Source organism: Acomys minous (genome assembly GCF_964271855.1).
Source record: "Acomys minous genome assembly, chromosome: 11".
NCBI classification, from domain to species: domain Eukaryota; kingdom Metazoa; phylum Chordata; class Mammalia; order Rodentia; family Muridae; genus Acomys; species Acomys minous.
Genome location: NC_140492.1, coordinates 32,185,135 through 32,200,532, shown reverse-complemented (window position 1 = coordinate 32,200,532; position 15,398 = coordinate 32,185,135). Strand labels below are relative to the sequence as shown.

At 38.1% G+C, this 15,398-nt stretch overlaps 1 long non-coding RNA gene across 1 annotated transcript in view; it reads right to left on the bottom strand.

Moving 5' to 3' along the window:
* The window catches only part of LOC311608368, a 43,698-nt gene extending 30,270 nt beyond the window's left edge, over positions 1–13,428 (bottom strand). The window contains exons 1-2 of the long non-coding RNA XR_014782935.1: positions 13,226–13,428; positions 636–822 (exon numbers count right to left, since the gene is read on the bottom strand). This is a non-coding gene — a long non-coding RNA (uncharacterized lncRNA). The remainder of the gene's footprint in view (positions 1–635; positions 823–13,225) is intronic.
* Between the last annotated feature and the right edge of the window lie 1,970 nt (positions 13,429–15,398).

Here is a 15,398-nt window from a genome sequence, read left to right as displayed (position 1 = left end):
ATCTCAAAAAAAGTTTCCTAGGCAAGCTTTCTGTGCTGACAATACTGATACGTCAACTCAAACGGGAAGACGCCACAAGGTCCTACCCCTATGAAATAATGACTGAAGAGAAGGAGAGTCAGTCTTCTAAGACAAGGACCTGATCAGTTATCCAGCACCAAACTGTCAGTCCTAAACACATGAGGGTATGGAGAGGGGGGAAATGAGAGAAGATACACATGCAGTCCTCATATAGGAAATTATCAAAAAAGAGTTTAAATAAAAAACCTAAATGAACTTGTTCACTACAGAGTTATTAGAATATATCATATTATAAAACTAAAAAGCCCACAGGAAGCAGTTAGATCTGGAGAGTTGTATAATAAGAAAATTGTGTCTTTGAGTTTCAGTATCTCAGAAGACACAGCTCCTTAGTAGCAAGTGAGGAGCCACAATACACGAGAGCAAACAAACTTGCTGCAAAGAAAAGGACTGGCACATAGACCATTTTCTTTCAATGTGTTAATGACTTTTATTGCTGCTGAGGCAAACTATCTGACAAAGTTAACTTAAGAAAGGAAGGGTTAAGAATTCAAGGCACAGCATGTTATGATGGGGAAAATGTCATAGAAGGAGGGAAATGTGGCTGGACATACCGTATTCACAGGAATTGGAGCAAGATGAAAGACGGAGTGTAAGTTGCTTTCACCTCTTCATTTGGTCCAAGGCTCCAGGCCTTCTTAGAGAGTGTTGCCCATATTCATGATGCATCTTTTCTTTTTCATTAAACATTTCCAGAAACACCTTCACCAAGATATCCAGAAGTGTGTTCCCATGGTGATTCTAGTCAAGATAACCAGAACAGGTACAATAGTTAATATGTATATGTGGAGGCTCATTGGCTGCGATGATTATATTTTTGTCATTTTAACACAAGCTGGACTTAGCTAGGAAGAGAAAATGCCTCCATGAGATTTACTGGTAAGGTAGTCTATTGAACATTTTCTTGGTCAATGATTTCTGTATGAGGTCCTAGCCCATGGTGGGTGTTGCTACTCCAGGACAAGTGGTCTTGGGTTGTAAAAAGAGGCAGCTGAGAGAAGCAAGCCACCATAGACTATGCTTCTATTTTTACCTCCAATCTTCTGCTTCCACTTCCTAGCTTGACTATCCTTAGTGATAGATGGTGAACTGGGAATGGTTAGATGAAATTAGCCCTCTCCTTTCCAAGTGGGTTTTGAGTAAGAATTAATTAGAGCGACAGAAAACCAACTAGGTCATTGACCAAATGACATTTACTAGAAAGAAGTTTATTGTTTATCTAAATATTTCAAAAGGAAAAAGAAACTTTTTTTTGTAATCATGGATGAATATTTTAAGTGAGGAACTCTTGTCACAAGAAATCTATGTCTATAGCTGTCATTTCTTTCTGAAATTAATTATAGTGTTATGAGATTATGAGGTAGTATTTGAAGTTGAATATGCAGAGAAATAGCACTTAAGCCAATGCTGGGGTTGATGTAATGACAGAGCTACTATAATGGACAGAGTTCATTAGAGCATCTGGGATAGTGTCCAATAACATCACCGTAGTCTAAGAACAAATACAAAAATGCTAGCGTCTAGTCAGCTTGGCCTGACATATCAAAGCAACACAGACTATGGATTTAATGGAATAAATTTAGTGCCTTCTGATCCAGAGGCCAACAATACAAAGCAGAGCTTATAGCATGGTTGATAAATCTATGACTCAATATTAAAATCCCAATTAAGAAGTAGGCAAAGAAGTGAGTATATATTTCTTCAAAGAACTTATATCAATGACAAAAAGTGTATTTTTCAGTAGTATTAGTTATTAGTTAAATTTAAATAAAAATCACAGTCAGATAACTGTTCATACCCATGATATGATTATAATATACTTAGTCTTATATGAGCCCCCAATATGTTATAGTAAACTATTGAGATAATTGAAACTGCTTGTTACTGTGATATGCATAACCTTAACCTACGTTAAAGTCACTGCCATACTAATGACAAGCTCAAGGAAAACTTTTTTTTATGTGTATGTTATTTTAGAGTATAGTTTAAACATATAGTGTATAAACATACACTATAACGTTTAAGTATATACTATAATCATATCCAGCAATGCTTAGGTTAATATTAATTATCTTCATATTGCTGTATTTGGAACACTTGTTATATCTCCAGTGGAGTTTTCAAAGAGTTTTAAAAGAAGAGGAAAGACATTCGCTGTAGGTAGCAGCACTTATAAACTGGGATCTCAGACTGAACATTATTAAAAATGTAAAAACTTAGCTGATATGCTTTGCCTCCTGTTTAATTCCGTTGGTAGACCAAATCACTGAGATATGCATGAATAAAGAGGAGTCATAGACAATAGCCCTGTCATGATGGGCTGTATGCTCAAACCATGAGCCCAAACAAGCCCTTTCATCTTTAAATTGCTTTGTCATGTCAGTGACCAAAGTCACCAATACATATAATTTTAAAATAAGCCAAATGGGGCAGCTTAGTGATTTAAGTTATAATGGTGAATGTAAATTAATCAGTGGTCATCAGAATAATAGGATACACATTCATAACAAGAGACTTGGAGATAAATGATAGAAAGACATGGTGGAAAAAGCTGGGAAAACGTAAGGAAAACTTAATTTCCAGAATAATCCCTAATTAAATTCTAAATATCTTTCCTTATAGCCAGAGATAAATGTAGTCCTCATCCCTCATTAAAGAAACTTCTTTGCAACACAGACCATAACTGGAAATTACAACAAATCAATATGCAGAGTTACGAATCCCAGTCTTAACTGACTTATTTTCAACATAACTCCTGTATTAAGGCTCAGGGACTATTTCAGGAAAGGGCTGGGAAGGATTACAAAATCCAGAGGAATAGAGAATTTACTATAGGACTGTGTCTTCTAGAAATGTCAGAAGCTACACTCATGAAGTCTCACCAATATGGCAGCTAAACCAGGTTGCTACCAATAGATTTGTTAATATGGACAGAGGAAAGCTCATGAGGTCCCACATATAGAAAGAGAACAAGCATAGGCAGCATTACATGGATTAAATATATATTCAATGAATTGGAATATATTTAAATCCATATATTCAATAAATAACAAGAGGTGGTTACACAGGTGAGTTAAAGAGGAAAATGCTAAGGAGCAAATGGCACCATTGCAAGATAAAAAATAAAAGCCTTTAAAACAAATGAAGGTGTAGACAATAATACAGTTGCCATACTCTAGAAACAGTTCATCAAGTCATTGCTCAGATGGTGATGTTAAAATTAAGGGATAATCTCAGATAAGGCCACACACCAAGCAAGAAACTAGGTAAATAAGCACATTGAAATCCTCTCCTTCCTTCCTCATATCCCATGAGTGGACCCTTATCAATTGTACTACTAAAAACCAAATAAAGTCCATTTTCAAGGGGAGGGTGGAAGTGTGTGTATATCCTTCTTTCTGGGTAGACTCAGATTCAGAAACATAGGCATTGATTTGAGGCCTGAATGTGAGAGCTGTTGACTGTGAATCTATTGCTAACATTCATCCCTTTAAATCTCAGGTACTGCAACCAAGGAGAATGCACGCAGACAATCTAGACCACACTGTTCAGATGTGGCAGAAAGACAGATGATTCTCCATGTGGGGAGGAGTGTGTGTGTGTGTGGGGGGGGGGGGAGACTGTGCCTGAACCTCTAATGTGCACTCTGCTGCCCATAATTGTATCAAGGCCCCTTGGTGGGATGGCCTTGAAGACACACACAGAGGAAGGGGATGAAGGCTATCCTGATGAGACCTGATAGTCTGTGGCCAGACAGTGGAGCAGGAGCCCCACTCCATTGTCCTGCCCCGTGCCTGGGGGAGGGAAATGGGGAAGAAGAAGGAGGGAGGATCAGAGCCAGGGGACAACAATTGGGATGTAATGTGAATAAATTATAATTAAAAAGTTGAAGATAAAAATAAATAAGGTGCTGCTTTTCATGAAAAAAATCACTTGTAGGCAGATAAGTGTAAATAAAATAAGTTAAAAAAAATAAATCTCAGATGTTGTGTGACACATAGAAAGAAACTTTGACTCAGGCTGTTTCTGATCAGATGGAATTATAATCATCCCAAAGAGTTAAACATACATTTTGGATTCAGTTAGAAGTTTTGAATCAAGTGGGTTTGGGTTCAGCAAATGAAATTTGCATTTCTAATGAACTTTTAGAGATTATTGATATTATTGATTGGAAAAACCACACTGAAAAACATAGACCTATGTAATCAATGTTGCCAGATTTTAAATTCTTACTTTGTTTGATAGAAGTTTGGACAAAATTTTTTTTAATTCTCTGAATTCAAAATACTTACTCTTTATATTATATTCAATATCTATCATTTATTAATTAATTTATTTTAAAAGAAAACATCTGTGTTTATCTTGAATTATTTTGCTTGTGATCAGAAAATACATCACAGTATGCTGCTTCACACTCAATAAATCAATACACAGTATTTTTATTTATATGAATAAATAAATAGAAGGCCAGTGGAAATACAATAAAATCATACCTATTAGTCTGAAGTTATAAATGTATATTTATCTGTGAGCTTTAAATTAATTATTTGTATATGTTATTTTTCTTAAAGGAGCAACTGTATACAAAATGGCTTTATAAGATTTTGTGCCTATTGATTCTATGTGAATAAGCTACAACTATGTTTTAATTATCTGTTGAGAAATGGCTTGTGTTTTACTTGGTAGCAAATGGTAAGTGAAATTAATAGTAGTTTTCTCTGTACTAATAAATTATAGGCCCTAATAGGTCACCATTTTTGATACTCTTGTACTTTTTCATTTCAATTAACCCCATGGGATTTTAGCATTTTCAGATAAGTAAAAACTTTTCAGAGAATAAATGCTTAACTCTTCAAAGAAGATATTTATTTTTGGATGATAACCCAATGACACCAGACAAACTAAGCTAAACAGAATGTTGGCAAAAGCCAGAGTGACAGGAAAGAGCATTTTCCAGACACATCAGTGTTGATGTGCATATACAAACTCAAAGCCACTGTGACAGCATGCACAGGACCTATACAGGCTCAATCCAGATAAAATATGGCACATGAAAGGGTAACTGGACACAAAATCCCATTCTTAACCAAGAAAGATTTTTGCAATGATATGGGTGGGGAAAGGAAAAATAAGTTTCTACAGTAGAGGATCATTGTGTTTATCAAAGTACATATCAGTACCAGGCTCCCATGCTCAGTAGATGACCAATAAAAAATGGACCCCATGTTTGTTGCGTACCTTTTTGGGTTTGTTTTGATTTTTTTTTGACATTTTTCTTCTTGTTCTGATTTTTTTTTTTTGAGGGAGAAAGAACATGAAGTGAGATGGTAGAGTTACGGTTGCACATTAGAAACATCTGGAGTTGTGCAGAACATTGCAGCCAGTGCTGTAGCCAGGCATAGTATATAAAAAAAATGTCTAGGCTTATAGTACAAGTAGTTATAAACTATGAGTATAGTTGATCATAAACTAAGGAAATAGTCTAGCAACTGAGGATATTCCAGAGAATAATAAACAAACCATAATACTTAGACCTTAGTTTGTTTTCTGTTCCTATGGTAAACACAATGACCAAAAGCAGTGTGAGGAAGAAAATGGTTCATTTGATTACAAGTTACAGTCTATCATCAAAGGAAGCCATAGCAAAAAGGAACCTGGAGGTTGGAAGTGAAGCAGCCAAACTTGTTGGTGGAAGACTCACACAAGATGTTCTGACTTTGAAGGAAGCAAGGGGCCACGGAGAGCAGCTGAGGCTTGGCACTGTGTGGCAGGGCCTGAGTCCTTGAAGACAGGGCCATGTGGGGCTGTTGGTGGAGGTGCAGTTCAGTTGCAACACAAGACCCCAGCATTAAGGAGATGCCTGCACCTTGGAATTACCACCAAGGACAGCAGTAGCAGAAGTTGAGCCAAGAGGAGCTTAGAAGCCAAACATTTTGCTGGAGAACAGAGCCAGGGAAGTGACCCAAGCCCTCTCTGAAGGAGCCCAAGATCAAAGAGTGGATCCCAGATACAGGATGCTGAGTCATTTCTGTAGTTGAAATTTGGTTTTACTTTGTTCAGATTGTGACCATGCCCTGATTTTTCCCTCAAGAAGTAAGAAATAATTAACATTTTTTATTTTATTTTACAGGAGCCCACACTTAAGAGACTTTGAACTTTTAAAAGAGATTTTTAAAGAGACTGAACTTTTAATGTGTTAAAATTATTTGTGATTTTTATTGTGACTTTAAATATCACCATGCCATCTTGGGGATAAATGAGGAATGAAAGTTCTGCTCAAAGTACCACACCAACTATGGACAATACAGGCAGTAAACATTGCACCCCTCCTCAGTTCTAGCCAATGGACAGGGCATTCTCCACAGCTATGTGGAGAGTAGGGACTGACTTGGAAATGAACTCTGGTGCTCCATATTTGACCACCTCCCCTTGGTGGGGAGGCCTGATGGCACTCAAAGAAAGAATAAGCAGGCTACCAAGATGATACTCGCTAGCCTATGGCCATATAGTGGGGGAGGAGGTCCTCCTTTGTCATAGACCTAGAGGAGGGGAATAGTGTGAAATCGGAAGGGAAGAATGGGAGGATACAAATAATGGGGTAACAATTGAGTTGTAATCTGAATATATTAATTAAATAATAATAATAAAAAATAGAAACAGCAAAGGACCAGGAAAAAGAAAAAAGAAAAAAAGAAAAGAAAAGCAATGTGTTTGTGTGACAAGATGAGAAAGGGTCTATTCTGGCTAGTTTAATGTCAACTTGACACAACTTAAAGTTATCTGAGAGGAGGAAACCACAATTAAGAAAATGTGTCCATATGATTGGCTGTAGTCAAGCCTATAGAGCTAGTTCTGGGCTCGTGGTCCTAGCCCTATAAAAAGCAGACTGATGAGTAAACTGTTCTTGAATTTTATTAAATTCTTTTAAGGGCTTTTCTATCACCACACTAGATCCTCCAATAATTGACACAGAGACTCAATGATTCATTTAAACAACTTTAGCACAGTATCTGGGCAGGTATGTTTTTAACTAATTTTGTAAGCCAGTCTGGTTACTTCCCAGCAGCGCTCCCCAAGTTATTGCCAATATGTTGTCCTGTCTAACCTGGATCTCCTCCATTAGGCCTCATCCTCCCTCTTCATCATCTTCTTCTACTTCTCATTTTCTTCCATCCCCTCCTCCAGGCCTTGTGATCCCTAACTCAGACACCAAACCTAGGAACAGAAGTTCCACCTCCTTCTATTCTGTCTCGTAATTTCCTGCAGCAACTTTATCAACCAATCAGAGATAATTGGGGAGCAAAGTTTACACAAGAAAGACTGGTGTATGTGAGAATGCACTTCTCTGGACTGCAACGAGATCCTGGTGCTAGAACTTAGCATTTTATATTCATAGCACCAACCAACCCCTAACAGTACATTAGGAAGAGCAAGCCAGTAAGCAGCACGCTTCCATGGCCTCTGCATCAGTTCCTACCTCCAGGTTCCTACCTTGATTGAGTTCCTCTCCTGACTTCCATGTTCAATGTTCCAATTTCAATGTTGGATTAAGATGTACACATGTAAGCCAAATAATGCCTTTCCTCCCCAAGCTGTTTTAGTCATGATGTTTAGCATAGTAATAGAAATTCTAACTAGGTCACCTCCATAATCCAATCTTAAGTTTATCTAAATCACAAAACTGAGAACATCACTCCTTTCCATACTCAAATTCACCTAGTACCTCGTCATTATATTTTAAATAAATTCCATTTCCTCGCACTGAACTCTGAACATCTACTTTATATTCTAAGTGAGATCATTTGTACCCCACAATCTAGCTCTAATTAAGTATTCCATAAGCTTCTATTATTTTTCCTTGCTAGCTCAGCTTTGTTATTTCTTCTGGTCTACAGCTTATCTTCTCTTTGTGTCAACTTCATTTTGGTTTTCAGATGAGACTCCATGTCCTATAGGAAGTGAAGTGATCAATGAATATTTAATCTGTAATATTTAAGATCATAATGTTTGGAGATATATTGAGTACTCTTTCTGAAAATAAATTTAGGAGGAAAGACTAGGAAAACACTTTTGATTGTATTCTTCATATGTGTGCAAATGAAGAGCCAATTTATTTTTTAAGTTTTTATTTTTTATTTTTATTAATTTATTCTTGTTACATCTCAATGGTTATCCCATCCCTTGTATCCTCCCCTTCTTCCCTCCCTCCCATTTTCCCCTTACTCCCCTCCCCTATGACTATGCCTGAGGGGGACTTCCTCCCCCTGTATATGCTCATAGGGTCTCAAGTCTCTTCTTGGTAGCCTGCTATCCTTCCTCTGAGTGCCACCAGGTCTCCCCATCCAGAGGACGTGGTCAAATATGACACACCAGAGAACGTGTGAAAGTCAGACTGCACTCTCCACTCAACGATGGAGAATGTCCTGTCAATCACCTGACCATGAGATCATCACCCAGGAAAACTGACTCTTCTGAAGACATGCTAAGAAGACTGGGGCAGCTATAATCCCCTAATGGCATAGTGTACTTCTACCTCTCTGAAACCCCCACACGGGTGCAGCTACTTACATATCTCCACTGCTAAGCTTGCCGGTGTTTCTACCACAAAGACTTAACTTTTCTGTTCTTTCTTTTTAGCTTTTCCTAGAACAGATACAGACCAAACATGGTTTTCCTGACACTGAGTTTTCTCATTGTTTTCATTGTCATTGTTTTTAAGTCACCCCTAACCCTTTTCTGTAGCTGTCTGTTGATGCCCATGCCTACCTTAAAGTTGTTTTTCTTTCAATATCCACATTTATTATTTTAAACTCTGTGTGTATGTGTGTGCAGGGGGAACAGGGGCTCACAGAGTCCCAAGGTAGGGCCTTCTATAGCTGCACTAACAGGTGGTTGGGAACTGCCCAACATGGGTGCTAAGAATGAGCTCTGGAAGAGCAGTTAGGAGCTTATACTACTGAGCTGGCTCTGCAGATCTCTCCACATGCCTCCCGGAAAGTTAGAGCCTTCTCTTTCTCTTCTCATGGTATCCCTCAGCATTATAGCATGCATGCCAATAGTTTTTCTCTCTAATTTCAATAAAATTGTTCTCAAGCTTCATTCTGAACTGTTTTAAAATTCTTTTATCAGTGCTGCTAAGAATTCATAATAGGAATCCTAATTTCCTGGTAAAATTGTTTTAAAGATCTACTTCGTTAGCAGTTCCTACTCATAAACATTTAAACATGTCCATTTTTTTTTACTAACTTATAAGCAGAAGGAAACTAAAACAAAACCAAATATCCTCTCAATGTTATCTTTTGTTAAATATGATTTTTTTCTCTCAATTTTTCTGTTTCCTGGCATCTACTTACACTTACTTGATAGAAATATTGCTTCTTATAAGTAATTATCATAGTGATTCTGGGAGGTTTTTGTTTAATAGATGATGTGTCAGTACTGATGATAAATTTAGTGACCTGTTTATGATCCCTCATCTCATAAATGGTGACCTGATTATGACTATCAGAAAATATTAGATATGGTCTGTATATATTCCCTATATAATAAATTTTAATGAATAGCAGTCACTATTGTTATTTTTGCCTACTCTTAGGAATACATATTATTTCCATTACAAATGACATTATATTTGCTAACAGCTAAAGCTTGCCAGGCCTTGGCTTGCCAGCTCTTCCTGTGGCATTCTGTGCTTTCCTTTGTTATCCTTCCCCACCCAGATTTTCTGTTATATCACTTCTCAGAAATCTCTTTGAGAAATCTTTAACTTTATCTAAACCATAATTTCTTTTGTAAAAATTATATTTTATTTTTATTTATGTTTGCATGCTTACATATTTAAATGAACACGCACATATATTAGTATGCCCACAGAAACCAGAATTGGGTATTGGTTTCCCTGGAGCTGAAGGTACATGTCACTGTAGGCTGCCCAACAACGATGCTTAGAACCACACTGAGTCCTCTGCAAGAACAGTATGCACCCTCAATTACTGAGCCTTCCCTTTAGACCCCTAAACCATATTTTTTGATGTGGATTATGAATTTCTAATCTTATGTCACCTTTCCTTTATATGATACACAATAAATTGTTGATCATTTTTAGTGAAATTATAATGAAACCACCCGACTGAGTCAATCTGTGCCTTATTTTCTATTTTCAGACTCCCCTACATCCATTGACACATTTATCCATGGGCATCTATCTGTTCTATTCATTGCATTTTAGGTGAAATACGTTTTGTCCTTGACAATTTAGCTACTGCTGTGGCTTGAGTAAGAACTGTCTCCCATAGGCTCACATATCTGAGCTCTTATTCCATTGTTGGTAGTGTCTTTTGGCAAAGTTATGCAAGCTTTAACAAGTGCTGTCTTATTGGAGGAATTCTATAACTGTGGGTGGGCTTTGAGATTTTTATAAGCTTACTCCACTTCCAATTTTCTCTGTGTTTCCTGTGTGCAGTTGAGTTGTGATCCAGCTGCACTTGTCACCATATTTCCTCCTACTACAGACACTTGGCTATTACTCTAGAACTTCAAGCCAAAATAAAGTCTTCCTTAAGTTGTGTTTGGCCATGTGATTTTTATAACAACAACAACAACAACAACAACAACAACAACAACAACAAAAAGCAAACCAGATGAGTTGCTTGTTTCCCAGATATCCACCAGTAAAACTAGAACACCTCTAGTATTATGATTATGGCAGCCCACACCACACTTTGGCTTGGCTGATGCCCCTCTCCTAAGCCCTGAGTAAGTCTACTAGATCTGAGATGAAGAGGGAGCCAGTGTCCAATGTGACACCTGCCTAGCTCTGCTGATTGCCACTCTATTAACCATAGCAACGAGACGCAATCAGTCTTGGTGCCATTCAGAAAAGAAAAGAATAAAGAAAATGTGTTAAAAATACACAGCGGAATATTATTCATTCACAGAGCAGAGTGAAATCCCAAACTTTGCAGAAAAATTGCTAGATTTACAAGTTGTTATGTTAAGTCAAAATGTCAGACATAGAGAAAATTACTTTGCTAATTCTTCATAATTGTTAGCTTAGAAAAGTCAAACTGAAATTAGAATATAGATTGGAGATTTAGAAGGTAGTGTGTAGGATGGATAAATAAAGGCTGCGTTCATTCAATTCATACTGTACATTGGGGGCTCTTTCTCTAAAATTAACACAACTTAATACTCATCATGCTTCTGCGAGGAAGAATCTAAGCAGCAGCATTTTGTTTTTATTGAGTGCTAGACCATGTTCCGTTTTACATTTATTAGGAAATCCATAATGCTGTCAGCTTGGAGGAAAATGTGGAGTGCTAGAAATGCTGTGCAGCAGATGGAGTCTGAGCTGCAGCCTGCTCTGGCATCTTTACCTAATGACACAGCGCAGTTAATAGTGAGAAGGGTACTTGGGGCAGATTTGCTTGCTGGGAGGTTCCGTGGCAGGTTCCTATTGAATGATGGAATGCAGAACCTGTGCATCTTCCTGCCTCCACCTATTCAGCCAATATTAACTGTAGAATCATTGGATCTGATACTAGCTGTAGGATTTCACTGTAATGTGAAAGTGCTGTGTGTAAGACCAGGTTTTTGGCAGATACTGAGGACACAGGCACTTAGCATAAGCAGATGGCTCAAACTCACAAAACATGACACTGACAGTTTCATCACTTTTCACTTAACCTGCTCCATATTCCTTCAGAGTGAGTTCTTAAAGACCAGTGGATTGAAGTAAAAGCATGGGTCTGGCTTACAAATGGATTTGAACATTAGCATCTGCCCCAGCATAAATACTATCCAATGGACTTATCTAGAAAGTTCAAAAAGCATAATTTCAAGCTGTATGGCTAGTTAGTATATATGCTTGTACACACACACACACACACACACACACACACTCACACATACATATATAAATTATTTATATGTATTAACTTATTGCTAGTGATTATGTTTTAACTTTCTGGAAGAATACAATTGTAATATTTACAATAAGAAGGACTATAGAAAGTTTATCTCAATCCTAGAATAAGCATAAAAAGCTAAGACTGATAGGCCAGTCAGTCATTTCCCAGCATTTTCTAAGGGATGCTTTAAATAATTATGTGGTTGAGGTGGTCCATCCTGAGTATGTAATTCAACCTTATTTTCCAAATACCCATGACTTCCTCAAGAGGCTCATGTACGTGTAGAGGGAGAAATAGACTAGACATGGGCTCAGAAACCATAGGCTTGTCCTCATTAAGGCTGATCTGGACGCCAGCTGCCTACCTGCTAGTAGCTGTTACAGACAGATTAGTGTTGACCTCTTCTCTGCAGGTGGGAAGCAGAGGTTCATCTTCCTGGGATTACGAACATATGAACTTGCCTTCCTTGTTTGAAGTACTCGTGCCAGAGCATCCATTAGCAGATTTGCAAAATGCCTTATTTATAGCTCTTTCTTCTGCATATGATTGTTTCCAAACAGTGAACTCATTTCACAATCAAGGAAATGGAAGAGTGAGCTCATGTGCAACAGATTCATTAGTCTTACCACAAACTCTTCACTCAGACAAAAAGTTTTTCCCAGAAGAGTATTATGGTCTTCTGAAGGTTTGTTTACATCTGAGGGTTAGATGGTAGTCTAACTTATGGTTCTGATTTCTTTTTAGCTAGTGATAGGTATAAGTTTGAGAAATAAGTCCAAGATAGGCAGTGTTCACTGATACATTTAATAATCTCCTGTGTTGGTCAGCTTTCTATTACTGTAACAAAACACTTGGGATAACAAACTTACAAGGAATTGCATTTTATTTTGTCTTATAATTTTGAAGGTGGTAGGCATAAACAATAAGCCAAATTATTTACGGCCTGCAGCAGCACAACGCATCATGGCATGAATGCATGATACAGAGACACAGTTCACTTCATTGCTAAACACTAAAGGAAGAGAATGGGGTGGGTGGGGAGCCCACTATTCCTGTAAAGGCCTGTCATCAGTGACCAGACAGCTATGCATTAGGCCTTATTTCCTAAAGATGTTGCGTCCTTCTGAAAGAGTTACAGGCTGAAAACCAAATCCTTTACCACACAGGTCTTGGGAGAGATCCAGGCCCAATCTGTAACATTTTGTTTATTCCCCATCCTCAAAACTTATGCTTACCTCATCACGATAAAGCTAGTCAGTCCATTTCTAAGAGTAACCAAACCTTAGTTATTCCAGAGTTGTTCTAAAGTACAAACCCACAGTCTATTGTGAGACTGAGAGGAAACCCAGTGAAGAGCACCTGTGAAAACAAAAAAGGAAAGTTCCTACTTCCAAGATACATGCACAACGTCTCTATCCCAAGAGGAGTAGGGGGACAGAAAGGAGAGAAGGGATAAAGGCAGTAACAAAACCAGTGGGGAAAGTGTTGACTTCTAGTGCTCCAGGCCAAGACTGGCTGTATGTAGGCTTCTAAAGATTTGAACATGTTGTGGGTGAAGATGAACACAAATAGAATACACTTGATAATTCCCATTGCATTCCTCTGAGTTGAGGATGTACCCCCACACTGTCCTAAGTGCTGTTAGAGCCTTGCCTTTGTGGATCAGGCCTGCCTCTCTAATCTTCAGTTCTTACTGGACTGGGTGGATGTAGATGCTAAGAGGTGATTTAATCTACTAGTTTGTAGAAAGAAAGCTGGGCTGTAATTGTAAAAGTGGCTTCATTTCTCAGGTTGTAAAGCTACTGTTGAGTTTATATAAAGCTGACAGGGCCTTCTCTGGTTCCTTTAGTTTTGTGGTTGGTGGAAGATTACTGCAGATGCAAGACTCATGTTCTTTTCCTAAACACTGGGCTCATGCTGCAGACTTCCTCCTAAGTATGCATTGTGTTCTTAATAGGTAGAAACTAACAGGCTAGCTCCCTCAAAGAAGGAAGGATTTCTAGATTCTGCTTACAAATGAGGATGGATAATGGTTCTAGACTCACTTGAGTATACGGAAAATATTCCCCCTAAGTTTTTTAAAGCCTATTCCATTTTCACTAATGTCTTTACTTTCCATAAGTGACACTACAAGTGATTTTCATGTTCACATATCATTCTTCACCAGTGAATACTTAGATCTATCTTGATGAGCACCATGGTTTCTCTACAACTTCCCAAACCAAAAGATTATTTAAAATGTTAATTATTATTATGTGAGTATAAATGTGTGATTGTGTGTACACATGCATGTGTATGTGTGTGTGCATGTTCACACAAGCATAACATAATACACAGATGGAGATCACAGACAACATGGTAGAGTCATTTCTGTTCTTTGCCCTTTGTTGGACTTCCTAGTTGGGATTCAGGTTGTCATGCTTACACAGAATTTTGCTGTGCTCAAATATCAGCTTGTAGCTCTTGCTGCTTCTTACACATTTGAGTGGAAAGTTCAATGATGTGAGTTGGCATTTTCTATAACCTTTTCTGTGCAAGTCTGTTCATGTGCCTTGGAAAGTGGATTTTCCATTGCAATTTGAGTAAACATGGCACCTGTCACACTGAATAGTCATGGGAAGCCACTCCTAGCTCTTTTACAGTCTTCCATTAGACTGGCAATTTATTCTCAGCCCAGATAGGTAATCATTTATATGATCCTAGCACTCTGTAAATCGTTGATCAACAATATCCCTCTCAAGTAGAACTATATTTAACCTCTGAAACCTAGCTTAAATTTTCCATCCTTGGTTAACTCCAGAAGCAGAAAGACTCACATAGTATATACTCACTTGTAATTGGACACTAGGCAAAAGGCATGTCCCAAGAAAGTCTTCACTTACCAGGAGATTGGGATAGATGTGAGGACATCCTACTGAGACTCTAGGTAAGACAAATACAGGAGATAGGGAAATAGAAGGACCCAGAGGGTCCTAGAAACCTACAAGAAGAACATCATGACAGGTGGATCGGGCCCAGGGGGAATCTGCTCAAACTATTGCACTAACCAAGGACAAAACAATAGTAAACATCAAACCCCTCCTCTGATCTACCCAATGGACAGGAAATTCTCCACAGTTATGTGGAGAATGGAGACTGACTTTGACATGAACTCTGGTGCTCCATATTTCACCACCTCCCTTTGGTGGGAGGCCTGGTGCCACTCAAAGAAAGAATAAGCAGGCTGCCAAGATGAGACTTGATAGCCTATGACCATATAGTGGGCGAGGAGGTCCCCCTTGGTGATAGACCTAGGGGAGGGGAATAGAGTGAAAGAGGGAGGGAGGGAGGAATGGGAGGATACAAGTGATGGGAGTTGTAATCTGAATAAATTAATAAAATAAAAAAAATTTCTGTCCTTGGACTATT